We start from the raw sequence: 14,259 nt of genomic DNA on the forward strand, positions 1-14,259 counted from the left end.
CAGGCTCCCGATTCCTCAGTATGAGGGCTGGACTTGCAAGAAGAAGGGCCGACTACAAGCGGCTTGGGTATGAGGTGCATACCAATGTCTGCGGCTTTCATACCCGAGATCTCGTCTGCACCCACCTTTGAGGCGTGACGTGTCCCCCGCACCCCCCGTCAAGAGAGCAACGGTGGGACCACATTTGGAAAACAGGCCGCCTTGCATTGAAACCGTTGCTGCAAGACGTTAAAGGCCAGAGGAAAGAAGGGCGCCCTGACAGACCGTCATTTCCGCTGACCTCGAGTGTTAAGCGTTCAGTACCTCGGCCAAGGCTAGGGAGAAGACAGAGACTACGCAATCACAATTGGGGTTAAATTAAAAACAAAACGCGCTTCCCCGAGCCAGGTAGGAGTCGAACCTACAATCTTCTGATCCGTAGTCAGACGCGTTATCCATTGCGCCACTGGCCCTCGTGGGTCTGCGCATACCCCTATCCTTCCACAAAAGGGAGGTACTGTGCTTGCCCCCTCCCCACATTACACAGCTCTTTAGAAAATAATGCTACTCTTCATTTCGGAGCTGACTCTCAAGCCGCTTCATCTTCCAGTCCTATCTAGAAAGGAAGGCCCTGAAAAGTTGGCAGCAATTGCAAAGCAGGATTTGCCTTCATTTATTGGGGTTGGGGGGGTGGGGTCAATCGGTCAGGGGCTTACTTCCCCACACACTTCAGGAGCGCCACAGGGACTCTTCTCCAGCCTGCCAATAGGCTGCAGATATTTGCCCCCAGCCAATGCTGCACTTTGGGGGCAAGGGGCAGGTTTCAGGTGGCAAGACGGGCAGCAAAGGGTTAATGAGGCGTGCCCCAGCACTCACGCGCCTCCGAGAGGAACTGCAGACTCTCTTGCCCATTTTAGCAAAAGGGGACCGTCCACCCCTGATGGGGCTCGAACCCCTGCCCCTTCTGTTAGCATGGCCTGCGCCTTCCCCCCTAGGCTAGGGAGGCCATCCCCATGCAGATACCGTCCCGCACTACAGACCCGTCAGCCGCTTTGCCACTCTGCATTTTCAGACGGGAGGGAGTGAGGGAGTGAGGGAGGGAGGGAGGGAGGAAGGGAGGGGGGAGAGGGGAGCTCAAACGCCAGTAGTCAGACGCGTTATCCATTGCGCCACTGGCCCTCGTGGGTCTGCGCATACCCCTATCCTTCCACAAAAGGGAGGTACTGTGCTTGCCCCCTCCCCACATTACACAGCTCTTTAGAAAATAATGCTACTCTTCATTTCGGAGCTGACTCTGAAGCCGCTTCATCTTCCAGTCCTATCTAGAAAGGAAGGCCCTGAAAAGTTGGCAGCAATTGCAAAGCAGGATTTGCCTTCATTTATTGGGGTTGGGGGGGTGGGGTCAATCGGTCAGGGGCTTACTTCCCCACACACTTCAGGAGCGCCACAGGGACTCTTCTCCAGCCTGCCAATAGGCTGCAGATATTTGCCCCCAGCCAATGCTGCACTTTGGGGGCAAGGGGCAGGTTTCAGGTGGCAAGACGGGCAGCAAAGGGTTAATGAGGCGTGCCCCAGCACTCACGCGCCTCCGAGAGGAACTGCAGACTCTCTTGCCCATTTTAGCAAAAGGGGACCGTCCATCCCTGATAGGGCTCGAACCGCTGCCCTTGGTTCTTGCGTGTTCTCTCAAGCTAGTCATTTTTAGATTGGTCTTGGTATTGTGCTTTGCTTAGCCACTGTAAGCAATGACAGCTCAATACCAGAGCAGCGTAAAGCTTGATTTCTGCCACTGAAAGTGCATCTCGGTCATTTGCGTGGGACACCACCGGTCAAGCTTCTCAAGCATCCTGCCAGTGGTGGACCCATGGGGCACTGCTCTCAGGATCTCCATAACCTGCTTCTTGCTGACAGCCTCCCATATGGTCTAGCGGTTAGGATTCCTGGTTTTCACCCAGGCGGCCCGGGTTCGACTCCCGGTATGGGAAGACTAGCCTTTTCTACATAGAACTCCCGATTCCGTTTCTGTTGCATTTACATTTTGAGAAAAGCCTGAATTTCCCCACATTGTTTCCCTTGGGGCCCCGGCGGCCCCATGCAGTCTGTCCGTGTTTCAGGCTCCCGATTCCTCAGTATGAGGGCTGGACTTGCAAGAAGAAGGGCCGACTACAAGCGGCTTGGGTATGAGGTGCATACCAATGTCTGCGGCTTTCATACCCGAGATCTCGTCTGCACCCACCTTTGAGGCGTGACGTGTCCCCCGCACCCCCCGTCAAGAGAGCAACGGTGGGACCACATTTGGAAAACAGGCCGCCTTGCATTGAAACCGTTGCTGCAAGACGTTAAAGGCCAGAGGAAAGAAGGGCGCCCTGACAGACCGTCATTTCCGCTGACCTCGAGTGTTAAGCGTTCAGTACCTCGGCCAAGGCTAGGGAGAAGACAGAGACTACGCAATCACAATTGGGGTTAAATTAAAAACAAAACGCGCTTCCCCGAGCCAGGTAGGAGTCGAACCTACAATCTTCTGATCCGTAGTCAGACGCGTTATCCATTGCGCCACTGGCCCTCGTGGGTCTGCGCATACCCCTATCCTTCCACAAAAGGGAGGTACTGTGCTTGCCCCCTCCCCACATTACACAGCTCTTTAGAAAATAATGCTACTCTTCATTTCGGAGCTGACTCTCAAGCCGCTTCATCTTCCAGTCCTATCTAGAAAGGAAGGCCCTGAAAAGTTGGCAGCAATTGCAAAGCAGGATTTGCCTTCATTTATTGGGGTTGGGGGGGTGGGGTCAATCGGTCAGGGGCTTACTTCCCCACACACTTCAGGAGCGCCACAGGGACTCTTCTCAAGCCTGCCAATAGGCTGCAGATATTTGCCCCCAGCCAATGCTGCACTTTGGGGGCAAGGGGCAGGTTTCAGGTGGCAAGACGGGCAGCAAAGGGTTAATGAGGCGTGCCCCAGCACTCACGCGCCTCCGAGAGGAACTGCAGACTCTCTTGCCCATTTTAGCAAAAGGGGACCGTCCACCCCTGATGGGGCTCGAACCCCTGCCCCTTCTGTTAGCATGGCCTGCGCCTTCCCCCCTAGGCTAGGGAGGCCATCCCCATGCAGATACCGTCCCGCACTACAGACCCGTCAGCCGCTTTGCCACTCTGCATTTTCAGACGGGAGGGAGTGAGGGAGTGAGGGAGGGAGGGAGGGAGGAAGGGAGGGGGGAGAGGGGAGCTCAAACGCCAGTAGTCAGACGCGTTATCCATTGCGCCACTGGCCCTCGTGGGTCTGCGCATACCCCTATCCTTCCACAAAAGGGAGGTACTGTGCTTGCCCCCTCCCCACATTACACAGCTCTTTAGAAAATAATGCTACTCTTCATTTCGGAGCTGACTCTCAAGCCGCTTCATCTTCCAGTCCTATCTAGAAAGGAAGGCCCTGAAAAGTTGGCAGCAATTGCAAAGCAGGATTTGCCTTCATTTATTGGGGTTGGGGGGGTGGGGTCAATCGGTCAGGGGCTTACTTCCCCACACACTTCAGGAGCGCCACAGGGACTCTTCTCAAGCCTGCCAATAGGCTGCAGATATTTGCCCCCAGCCAATGCTGCACTTTGGGGGCAAGGGGCAGGTTTCAGGTGGCAAGACGGGCAGCAAAGGGTTAATGAGGCGTGCCCCAGCACTCACGCGCCTCCGAGAGGAACTGCAGACTCTCTTGCCCATTTTAGCAAAAGGGGACCGTCCACCCCTGATGGGGCTCGAACCCCTGCCCCTTCTGTTAGCATGGCCTGCGCCTTCCCCCCTAGGCTAGGGAGGCCATCCCCATGCAGATACCGTCCCGCACTACAGACCCGTCAGCCGCTTTGCCACTCTGCATTTTCAGACGGGAGGGAGTGAGGGAGTGAGGGAGGGAGGGAGGGAGGAAGGGAGGGGGGAGAGGGGAGCTCAAACGCCAGTAGGCAGGCAGCCTTGCTGTCTGCTGCCTACCGGAGCTGCTGTGTGCAGCGCCCACAAGCCTCTCAGCGCTTGCCTGTGTGCAGCAGCACCCTTCACACTTCCGCCTGTCGCCCCATGACAGGTGGGGGCGGGGGCTTGGGCACACGAGAGAGCCTGGGAGGGACAGCTCGCACTCCAACCAGTGATCCCAAAACCCACTCTCTCTGGCCCTAATCCTGTCTCTCTTTCTTTCCTTCTTTCCTTCCTTTCTTTCCCTCACTTGCTGTTTTTTCTTTCTTTCTTTCTTTCTTTCTTTCTTTCTTTCTTTCTTTCTTTCTTTCTTTCTTTCTTTCTTTCTTTCTTTCTTTCTTTCTTTCTTTCTTTCCTTGCTTCTTTCCTTGCTTCCTTTCTTTCTTTACCACTTACCTTTTGTCTTTCTTCCTTTCTTTCTCAGGCAGCCATCATTAGACAAGTCTTGGTATTGTGCTTTGCTTAGCCACTGCAAGCAATGACAGCTCAATACCAGAGCAGCGTAAAGCTTGATTTCTGCCACTGAAAGTGCATCTCGGTCATTTGCGTGGGACACCACCGGTCAAGCTTCTCAAGCATCCTGCCAGTGGTGGACCCATGGGGCACTGCTCTCAGGATCTCCATAACCTGCTTCTTGCTGACAGCCTCCCATATGGTCTAGCGGTTAGGATTCCTGGTTTTCACCCAGGCGGCCCGGGTTCGACTCCCGGTATGGGAAGACTAGCCTTTTCTACATAGAACTCCCGATTCCGTTTCTGTTGCATTTACATTTTGAGAAAAGCCTGAATTTCCCCACATTGTTTCCCTTGGGGCCCCGGCGGCCCCATGCAGTCTGTCCGTGTTTCAGGCTCCCGATTCCTCAGTATGAGGGCTGGACTTGCAAGAAGAAGGGCCGACTACAAGCGGCTTGGGTATGAGGTGCATACCAATGTCTGCGGCTTTCATACCCGAGATCTCGTCTGCACCCACCTTTGAGGCGTGACGTGTCCCCCGCACCCCCCGTCAAGAGAGCAACGGTGGGACCACATTTGGAAAACAGGCCGCCTTGCATTGAAACCGTTGCTGCAAGACGTTAAAGGCCAGAGGAAAGAAGGGCGCCCTGACAGACCGTCATTTCCGCTGACCTCGAGTGTTAAGCGTTCAGTACCTCGGCCAAGGCTAGGGAGAAGACAGAGACTACGCAATCACAATTGGGGTTAAATTAAAAACAAAACGCGCTTCCCCGAGCCAGGTAGGAGTCGAACCTACAATCTTCTGATCCGTAGTCAGACGCGTTATCCATTGCGCCACTGGCCCTCGTGGGTCTGCGCATACCCCTATCCTTCCACAAAAGGGAGGTACTGTGCTTGCCCCCTCCCCACATTACACAGCTCTTTAGAAAATAATGCTACTCTTCATTTCGGAGCTGACTCTCAAGCCGCTTCATCTTCCAGTCCTATCTAGAAAGGAAGGCCCTGAAAAGTTGGCAGCAATTGCAAAGCAGGATTTGCCTTCATTTATTGGGGTTGGGGGGGTGGGGTCAATCGGTCAGGGGCTTACTTCCCCACACACTTCAGGAGCGCCACAGGGACTCTTCTCCAGCCTGCCAATAGGCTGCAGATATTTGCCCCCAGCCAATGCTGCACTTTGGGGGCAAGGGGCAGGTTTCAGGTGGCAAGACGGGCAGCAAAGGGTTAATGAGGCGTGCCCCAGCACTCACGCGCCTCCGAGAGGAACTGCAGACTCTCTTGCCCATTTTAGCAAAAGGGGACCGTCCACCCCTGATGGGGCTCGAACCCCTGCCCCTTCTGTTAGCATGGCCTGCGCCTTCCCCCCTAGGCTAGGGAGGCCATCCCCATGCAGATACCGTCCCGCACTACAGACCCGTCAGCCGCTTTGCCACTCTGCATTTTCAGACGGGAGGGAGTGAGGGAGTGAGGGAGGGAGGGAGGGAGGAAGGGAGGGGGGAGAGGGGAGCTCAAACGCCAGTAGTCAGACGCGTTATCCATTGCGCCACTGGCCCTCGTGGGTCTGCGCATACCCCTATCCTTCCACAAAAGGGAGGTACTGTGCTTGCCCCCTCCCCACATTACACAGCTCTTTAGAAAATAATGCTACTCTTCATTTCGGAGCTGACTCTCAAGCCGCTTCATCTTCCAGTCCTATCTAGAAAGGAAGGCCCTGAAAAGTTGGCAGCAATTGCAAAGCAGGATTTGCCTTCATTTATTGGGGTTGGGGGGGTGGGGTCAATCGGTCAGGGGCTTACTTCCCCACACACTTCAGGAGCGCCACAGGGACTCTTCTCCAGCCTGCCAATAGGCTGCAGATATTTGCCCCCAGCCAATGCTGCACTTTGGGGGCAAGGGGCAGGTTTCAGGTGGCAAGACGGGCAGCAAAGGGTTAATGAGGCGTGCCCCAGCACTCACGCGCCTCCGAGAGGAACTGCAGACTCTCTTGCCCATTTTAGCAAAAGGGGACCGTCCATCCCTGATAGGGCTCGAACCGCTGCCCTTGGTTCTTGCGTGTTCTCTCAAGCTAGTCATTTTTAGATTGGTCTTGGTATTGTGCTTTGCTTAGCCACTGTAAGCAATGACAGCTCAATACCAGAGCAGCGTAAAGCTTGATTTCTGCCACTGAAAGTGCATCTCGGTCATTTGCGTGGGACACCACCGGTCAAGCTTCTCAAGCATCCTGCCAGTGGTGGACCCATGGGGCACTGCTCTCAGGATCTCCATAACCTGCTTCTTGCTGACAGCCTCCCATATGGTCTAGCGGTTAGGATTCCTGGTTTTCACCCAGGCGGCCCGGGTTCGACTCCCGGTATGGGAAGACTAGCCTTTTCTACATAGAACTCCCGATTCCGTTTCTGTTGCATTTACATTTTGAGAAAAGCCTGAATTTCCCCACATTGTTTCCCTTGGGGCCCCGGCGGCCCCATGCAGTCTGTCCGTGTTTCAGGCTCCCGATTCCTCAGTATGAGGGCTGGACTTGCAAGAAGAAGGGCCGACTACAAGCGGCTTGGGTATGAGGTGCATACCAATGTCTGCGGCTTTCATACCCGAGATCTCGTCTGCACCCACCTTTGAGGCGTGACGTGTCCCCCGCACCCCCCGTCAAGAGAGCAACGGTGGGACCACATTTGGAAAACAGGCCGCCTTGCATTGAAACCGTTGCTGCAAGACGTTAAAGGCCAGAGGAAAGAAGGGCGCCCTGACAGACCGTCATTTCCGCTGACCTCGAGTGTTAAGCGTTCAGTACCTCGGCCAAGGCTAGGGAGAAGACAGAGACTACGCAATCACAATTGGGGTTAAATTAAAAACAAAACGCGCTTCCCCGAGCCAGGTAGGAGTCGAACCTACAATCTTCTGATCCGTAGTCAGACGCGTTATCCATTGCGCCACTGGCCCTCGTGGGTCTGCGCATACCCCTATCCTTCCACAAAAGGGAGGTACTGTGCTTGCCCCCTCCCCACATTACACAGCTCTTTAGAAAATAATGCTACTCTTCATTTCGGAGCTGACTCTCAAGCCGCTTCATCTTCCAGTCCTATCTAGAAAGGAAGGCCCTGAAAAGTTGGCAGCAATTGCAAAGCAGGATTTGCCTTCATTTATTGGGGTTGGGGGGGTGGGGTCAATCGGTCAGGGGCTTACTTCCCCACACACTTCAGGAGCGCCACAGGGACTCTTCTCAAGCCTGCCAATAGGCTGCAGATATTTGCCCCCAGCCAATGCTGCACTTTGGGGGCAAGGGGCAGGTTTCAGGTGGCAAGACGGGCAGCAAAGGGTTAATGAGGCGTGCCCCAGCACTCACGCGCCTCCGAGAGGAACTGCAGACTCTCTTGCCCATTTTAGCAAAAGGGGACCGTCCACCCCTGATGGGGCTCGAACCCCTGCCCCTTCTGTTAGCATGGCCTGCGCCTTCCCCCCTAGGCTAGGGAGGCCATCCCCATGCAGATACCGTCCCGCACTACAGACCCGTCAGCCGCTTTGCCACTCTGCATTTTCAGACGGGAGGGAGTGAGGGAGTGAGGGAGGGAGGGAGGGAGGAAGGGAGGGGGGAGAGGGGAGCTCAAACGCCAGTAGTCAGACGCGTTATCCATTGCGCCACTGGCCCTCGTGGGTCTGCGCATACCCCTATCCTTCCACAAAAGGGAGGTACTGTGCTTGCCCCCTCCCCACATTACACAGCTCTTTAGAAAATAATGCTACTCTTCATTTCGGAGCTGACTCTCAAGCCGCTTCATCTTCCAGTCCTATCTAGAAAGGAAGGCCCTGAAAAGTTGGCAGCAATTGCAAAGCAGGATTTGCCTTCATTTATTGGGGTTGGGGGGGTGGGGTCAATCGGTCAGGGGCTTACTTCCCCACACACTTCAGGAGCGCCACAGGGACTCTTCTCCAGCCTGCCAATAGGCTGCAGATATTTGCCCCCAGCCAATGCTGCACTTTGGGGGCAAGGGGCAGGTTTCAGGTGGCAAGACGGGCAGCAAAGGGTTAATGAGGCGTGCCCCAGCACTCACGCGCCTCCGAGAGGAACTGCAGACTCTCTTGCCCATTTTAGCAAAAGGGGACCGTCCATCCCTGATAGGGCTCGAACCGCTGCCCTTGGTTCTTGCGTGTTCTCTCAAGCTAGTCATTTTTAGATTGGTCTTGGTATTGTGCTTTGCTTAGCCACTGTAAGCAATGACAGCTCAATACCAGAGCAGCGTAAAGCTTGATTTCTGCCACTGAAAGTGCATCTCGGTCATTTGCGTGGGACACCACCGGTCAAGCTTCTCAAGCATCCTGCCAGTGGTGGACCCATGGGGCACTGCTCTCAGGATCTCCATAACCTGCTTCTTGCTGACAGCCTCCCATATGGTCTAGCGGTTAGGATTCCTGGTTTTCACCCAGGCGGCCCGGGTTCGACTCCCGGTATGGGAAGACTAGCCTTTTCTACATAGAACTCCCGATTCCGTTTCTGTTGCATTTACATTTTGAGAAAAGCCTGAATTTCCCCACATTGTTTCCCTTGGGGCCCCGGCGGCCCCATGCAGTCTGTCCGTGTTTCAGGCTCCCGATTCCTCAGTATGAGGGCTGGACTTGCAAGAAGAAGGGCCGACTACAAGCGGCTTGGGTATGAGGTGCATACCAATGTCTGCGGCTTTCATACCCGAGATCTCGTCTGCACCCACCTTTGAGGCGTGACGTGTCCCCCGCACCCCCCGTCAAGAGAGCAACGGTGGGACCACATTTGGAAAACAGGCCGCCTTGCATTGAAACCGTTGCTGCAAGACGTTAAAGGCCAGAGGAAAGAAGGGCGCCCTGACAGACCGTCATTTCCGCTGACCTCGAGTGTTAAGCGTTCAGTACCTCGGCCAAGGCTAGGGAGAAGACAGAGACTACGCAATCACAATTGGGGTTAAATTAAAAACAAAACGCGCTTCCCCGAGCCAGGTAGGAGTCGAACCTACAATCTTCTGATCCGTAGTCAGACGCGTTATCCATTGCGCCACTGGCCCTCGTGGGTCTGCGCATACCCCTATCCTTCCACAAAAGGGAGGTACTGTGCTTGCCCCCTCCCCACATTACACAGCTCTTTAGAAAATAATGCTACTCTTCATTTCGGAGCTGACTCTCAAGCCGCTTCATCTTCCAGTCCTATCTAGAAAGGAAGGCCCTGAAAAGTTGGCAGCAATTGCAAAGCAGGATTTGCCTTCATTTATTGGGGTTGGGGGGGTGGGGTCAATCGGTCAGGGGCTTACTTCCCCACACACTTCAGGAGCGCCACAGGGACTCTTCTCAAGCCTGCCAATAGGCTGCAGATATTTGCCCCCAGCCAATGCTGCACTTTGGGGGCAAGGGGCAGGTTTCAGGTGGCAAGACGGGCAGCAAAGGGTTAATGAGGCGTGCCCCAGCACTCACGCGCCTCCGAGAGGAACTGCAGACTCTCTTGCCCATTTTAGCAAAAGGGGACCGTCCACCCCTGATGGGGCTCGAACCCCTGCCCCTTCTGTTAGCATGGCCTGCGCCTTCCCCCCTAGGCTAGGGAGGCCATCCCCATGCAGATACCGTCCCGCACTACAGACCCGTCAGCCGCTTTGCCACTCTGCATTTTCAGACGGGAGGGAGTGAGGGAGTGAGGGAGGGAGGGAGGGAGGAAGGGAGGGGGGAGAGGGGAGCTCAAACGCCAGTAGTCAGACGCGTTATCCATTGCGCCACTGGCCCTCGTGGGTCTGCGCATACCCCTATCCTTCCACAAAAGGGAGGTACTGTGCTTGCCCCCTCCCCACATTACACAGCTCTTTAGAAAATAATGCTACTCTTCATTTCGGAGCTGACTCTCAAGCCGCTTCATCTTCCAGTCCTATCTAGAAAGGAAGGCCCTGAAAAGTTGGCAGCAATTGCAAAGCAGGATTTGCCTTCATTTATTGGGGTTGGGGGGGTGGGGTCAATCGGTCAGGGGCTTACTTCCCCACACACTTCAGGAGCGCCACAGGGACTCTTCTCAAGCCTGCCAATAGGCTGCAGATATTTGCCCCCAGCCAATGCTGCACTTTGGGGGCAAGGGGCAGGTTTCAGGTGGCAAGACGGGCAGCAAAGGGTTAATGAGGCGTGCCCCAGCACTCACGCGCCTCCGAGAGGAACTGCAGACTCTCTTGCCCATTTTAGCAAAAGGGGACCGTCCACCCCTGATGGGGCTCGAACCCCTGCCCCTTCTGTTAGCATGGCCTGCGCCTTCCCCCCTAGGCTAGGGAGGCCATCCCCATGCAGATACCGTCCCGCACTACAGACCCGTCAGCCGCTTTGCCACTCTGCATTTTCAGACGGGAGGGAGTGAGGGAGTGAGGGAGGGAGGGAGGGAGGAAGGGAGGGGGGAGAGGGGAGCTCAAACGCCAGTAGTCAGACGCGTTATCCATTGCGCCACTGGCCCTCGTGGGTCTGCGCATACCCCTATCCTTCCACAAAAGGGAGGTACTGTGCTTGCCCCCTCCCCACATTACACAGCTCTTTAGAAAATAATGCTACTCTTCATTTCGGAGCTGACTCTCAAGCCGCTTCATCTTCCAGTCCTATCTAGAAAGGAAGGCCCTGAAAAGTTGGCAGCAATTGCAAAGCAGGATTTGCCTTCATTTATTGGGGTTGGGGGGGTGGGGTCAATCGGTCAGGGGCTTACTTCCCCACACACTTCAGGAGCGCCACAGGGACTCTTCTCAAGCCTGCCAATAGGCTGCAGATATTTGCCCCCAGCCAATGCTGCACTTTGGGGGCAAGGGGCAGGTTTCAGGTGGCAAGACGGGCAGCAAAGGGTTAATGAGGCGTGCCCCAGCACTCACGCGCCTCCGAGAGGAACTGCAGACTCTCTTGCCCATTTTAGCAAAAGGGGACCGTCCACCCCTGATGGGGCTCGAACCCCTGCCCCTTCTGTTAGCATGGCCTGCGCCTTCCCCCCTAGGCTAGGGAGGCCATCCCCATGCAGATACCGTCCCGCACTACAGACCCGTCAGCCGCTTTGCCACTCTGCATTTTCAGACGGGAGGGAGTGAGGGAGTGAGGGAGGGAGGGAGGGAGGAAGGGAGGGGGGAGAGGGGAGCTCAAACGCCAGTAGGCAGGCAGCCTTGCTGTCTGCTGCCTACCGGAGCTGCTGTGTGCAGCGCCCACAAGCCTCTCAGCGCTTGCCTGTGTGCAGCAGCACCCTTCACACTTCCGCCTGTCGCCCCATGACAGGTGGGGGCGGGGGCTTGGGCACACGAGAGAGCCTGGGAGGGACAGCTCGCACTCCAACCAGTGATCCCAAAACCCACTCTCTCTGGCCCTAATCCTGTCTCTCTTTCTTTCCTTCTTTCCTTCCTTTCTTTCCCTCACTTGCTGTTTTTTCTTTCTTTCTTTCTTTCTTTCTTTCTTTCTTTCTTTCTTTCTTTCTTTCTTTCTTTCTTTCTTTCTTTCTTTCTTTCTTTCTTTCTTTCTTTCCTTGCTTCTTTCCTTGCTTCCTTTCTTTCTTTACCACTTACCTTTTGTCTTTCTTCCTTTCTTTCTCAGGCAGCCATCATTAGACAAGTCTTGGTATTGTGCTTTGCTTAGCCACTGCAAGCAATGACAGCTCAATACCAGAGCAGCGTAAAGCTTGATTTCTGCCACTGAAAGTGCATCTCGGTCATTTGCGTGGGACACCACCGGTCAAGCTTCTCAAGCATCCTGCCAGTGGTGGACCCATGGGGCACTGCTCTCAGGATCTCCATAACCTGCTTCTTGCTGACAGCCTCCCATATGGTCTAGCGGTTAGGATTCCTGGTTTTCACCCAGGCGGCCCGGGTTCGACTCCCGGTATGGGTAGACTAGCCTTTTCTACATAGAACTCCCGATTCCGTTTCTGTTGCATTTACATTTTGAGAAAAGCCTGAATTTCCCCACATTGTTTCCCTTGGGGCCCCGGCGGCCCCATGCAGTCTGTCCGTGTTTCAGGCTCCCGATTCCTCAGTATGAGGGCTGGACTTGCAAGAAGAAGGGCCGACTACAAGCGGCTTGGGTATGAGGTGCATACCAATGTCTGCGGCTTTCATACCCGAGATCTCGTCTGCACCCACCTTTGAGGCGTGACGTGTCCCCCGCACCCCCCGTCAAGAGAGCAACGGTGGGACCACATTTGGAAAACAGGCCGCCTTGCATTGAAACCGTTGCTGCAAGACGTTAAAGGCCAGAGGAAAGAAGGGCGCCCTGACAGACCGTCATTTCCGCTGACCTCGAGTGTTAAGCGTTCAGTACCTCGGCCAAGGCTAGGGAGAAGACAGAGACTACGCAATCACAATTGGGGTTAAATTAAAAACAAAACGCGCTTCCCCGAGCCAGGTAGGAGTCGAACCTACAATCTTCTGATCCGTAGTCAGACGCGTTATCCATTGCGCCACTGGCCCTCGTGGGTCTGCGCATACCCCTATCCTTCCACAAAAGGGAGGTGCTGTGCTTGCCCCCTCCCCACATTACACAGCTCTTTAGAAAATAATGCTACTCTTCATTTCGGAGCTGACTCTCAAGCCGCTTCATCTTCCAGTCCTATCTAGAAAGGAAGGCCCTGAAAAGTTGGCAGCAATTGCAAAGCAGGATTTGCCTTCATTTATTGGGGTTGGGGGGGTGGGGTCAATCGGTCAGGGGCTTACTTCCCCACACACTTCAGGAGCGCCACAGGGACTCTTCTCAAGCCTGCCAATAGGCTGCAGATATTTGCCCCCAGCCAATGCTGCACTTTGGGGGCAAGGGGCAGGTTTCAGGTGGCAAGACGGGCAGCAAAGGGTTAATGAGGCGTGCCCCAGCACTCACGCGCCTCCGAGAGGAACTGCAGACTCTCTTGCCCATTTTAGCAAAAGGGGACCGTCCACCCCTGATGGGGCTCGAACCCCTGCCCCTTCTGTTAGCATGGCCTGCGCCTTCCCCCCTAGGCTAGGGAGGCCATCCCCATGCAGATACCGTCCCGCACTACAGACCCGTCAGCCGCTTTGCCACTCTGCATTTTCAGACGGGAGGGAGTGAGGGAGTGAGGGAGGGAGGGAGGGAGGAAGGGAGGGGGGAGAGGGGAGCTCAAACGCCAGTAGTCAGACGCGTTATCCATTGCGCCACTGGCCCTCGTGGGTCTGCGCATACCCCTATCCTTCCACAAAAGGGAGGTACTGTGCTTGCCCCCTCCCCACATTACACAGCTCTTTAGAAAATAATGCTACTCTTCATTTCGGAGCTGACTCTCAAGCCGCTTCATCTTCCAGTCCTATCTAGAAAGGAAGGCCCTGAAAAGTTGGCAGCAATTGCAAAGCAGGATTTGCCTTCATTTATTGGGGTTGGGGGGGTGGGGTCAATCGGTCAGGGGCTTACTTCCCCACACACTTCAGGAGCGCCACAGGGACTCTTCTCAAGCCTGCCAATAGGCTGCAGATATTTGCCCCCAGCCAATGCTGCACTTTGGGGGCAAGGGGCAGGTTTCAGGTGGCAAGACGGGCAGCAAAGGGTTAATGAGGCGTGCCCCAGCACTCACACGCCTCCGAGAGGAACTGCAGACTCTCTTGCCCATTTTAGCAAAAGGGGACCATCCACCCCTGATGGGGCTCGAACCCCTGCCCCTTCTGTTAGCATGGCCTGCGCCTTCCCCCCTAGGCTAGGGAGGCCATCCCCATGCAGATACCGTCCCGCACTACAGACCCGTCAGCCGCTTTGCCACTCTGCATTTTCAGACGGGAGGGAGTGAGGGAGTGAGGGAGGGAGGGAGGGAGGAAGGGAGGGGGGAGAGGGGAGCTCAAACGCCAGTAGGCAGGCAGCCTTGCTGTCTGCTGCCTACCGGAGCTGCTGTGTGCAGCGCCCACAAGCCTCTCAGCGCTTGCCTGTGTGCAGC

The 14,259-nt window shown here is 55.4% G+C and overlaps 11 non-coding genes across 11 annotated transcripts; 5 read left to right on the forward strand and 6 right to left on the reverse strand.

Moving 5' to 3' along the window:
- Positions 1 to 379: 379 nt before the first annotated feature.
- On the reverse strand, positions 380 to 452 carry TRNAR-ACG (transfer RNA arginine (anticodon ACG)). The gene has a single exon. It is a non-coding gene; the product is annotated as a tRNA-Arg (tRNA).
- Positions 453 to 1,892: 1,440 nt separating this feature from the next.
- Positions 1,893 to 1,964, forward strand: TRNAE-UUC (transfer RNA glutamic acid (anticodon UUC)). The gene has a single exon. It is a non-coding gene; the product is annotated as a tRNA-Glu (tRNA).
- Positions 1,965 to 2,469: 505 nt separating this feature from the next.
- Positions 2,470 to 2,542, reverse strand: TRNAR-ACG (transfer RNA arginine (anticodon ACG)). Its single transcript has one exon. It is a non-coding gene; the product is annotated as a tRNA-Arg (tRNA).
- Positions 2,543 to 4,576: 2,034 nt separating this feature from the next.
- Positions 4,577 to 4,648, forward strand: TRNAE-UUC (transfer RNA glutamic acid (anticodon UUC)). The gene has a single exon. It is a non-coding gene; the product is annotated as a tRNA-Glu (tRNA).
- A 505-nt stretch (positions 4,649 to 5,153) lies between these two features.
- On the reverse strand, positions 5,154 to 5,226 carry TRNAR-ACG (transfer RNA arginine (anticodon ACG)). Its single transcript has one exon. It is a non-coding gene; the product is annotated as a tRNA-Arg (tRNA).
- Positions 5,227 to 6,666: 1,440 nt separating this feature from the next.
- On the forward strand, positions 6,667 to 6,738 carry TRNAE-UUC (transfer RNA glutamic acid (anticodon UUC)). The gene has a single exon. It is a non-coding gene; the product is annotated as a tRNA-Glu (tRNA).
- Positions 6,739 to 7,243: 505 nt separating this feature from the next.
- TRNAR-ACG (transfer RNA arginine (anticodon ACG)) lies at positions 7,244 to 7,316 on the reverse strand. The gene has a single exon. It is a non-coding gene; the product is annotated as a tRNA-Arg (tRNA).
- A 1,440-nt stretch (positions 7,317 to 8,756) lies between these two features.
- Positions 8,757 to 8,828, forward strand: TRNAE-UUC (transfer RNA glutamic acid (anticodon UUC)). Its single transcript has one exon. It is a non-coding gene; the product is annotated as a tRNA-Glu (tRNA).
- A 505-nt stretch (positions 8,829 to 9,333) lies between these two features.
- Positions 9,334 to 9,406, reverse strand: TRNAR-ACG (transfer RNA arginine (anticodon ACG)). The gene has a single exon. It is a non-coding gene; the product is annotated as a tRNA-Arg (tRNA).
- Positions 9,407 to 12,146: 2,740 nt separating this feature from the next.
- On the forward strand, positions 12,147 to 12,218 carry TRNAE-UUC (transfer RNA glutamic acid (anticodon UUC)). Its single transcript has one exon. It is a non-coding gene; the product is annotated as a tRNA-Glu (tRNA).
- A 505-nt stretch (positions 12,219 to 12,723) lies between these two features.
- Positions 12,724 to 12,796, reverse strand: TRNAR-ACG (transfer RNA arginine (anticodon ACG)). The gene has a single exon. It is a non-coding gene; the product is annotated as a tRNA-Arg (tRNA).
- Positions 12,797 to 14,259: the final 1,463 nt, after the last annotated feature.

The sequence above is a fragment of the Ambystoma mexicanum genome, unplaced genomic scaffold (assembly GCF_040938575.1).
Source record: "Ambystoma mexicanum isolate Mex_15411 unplaced genomic scaffold, UKY_AmexF1_1 Mex_scaf152, whole genome shotgun sequence".
Classification (NCBI taxonomy): Eukaryota; Metazoa; Chordata; class Amphibia; order Caudata; family Ambystomatidae; genus Ambystoma; species Ambystoma mexicanum.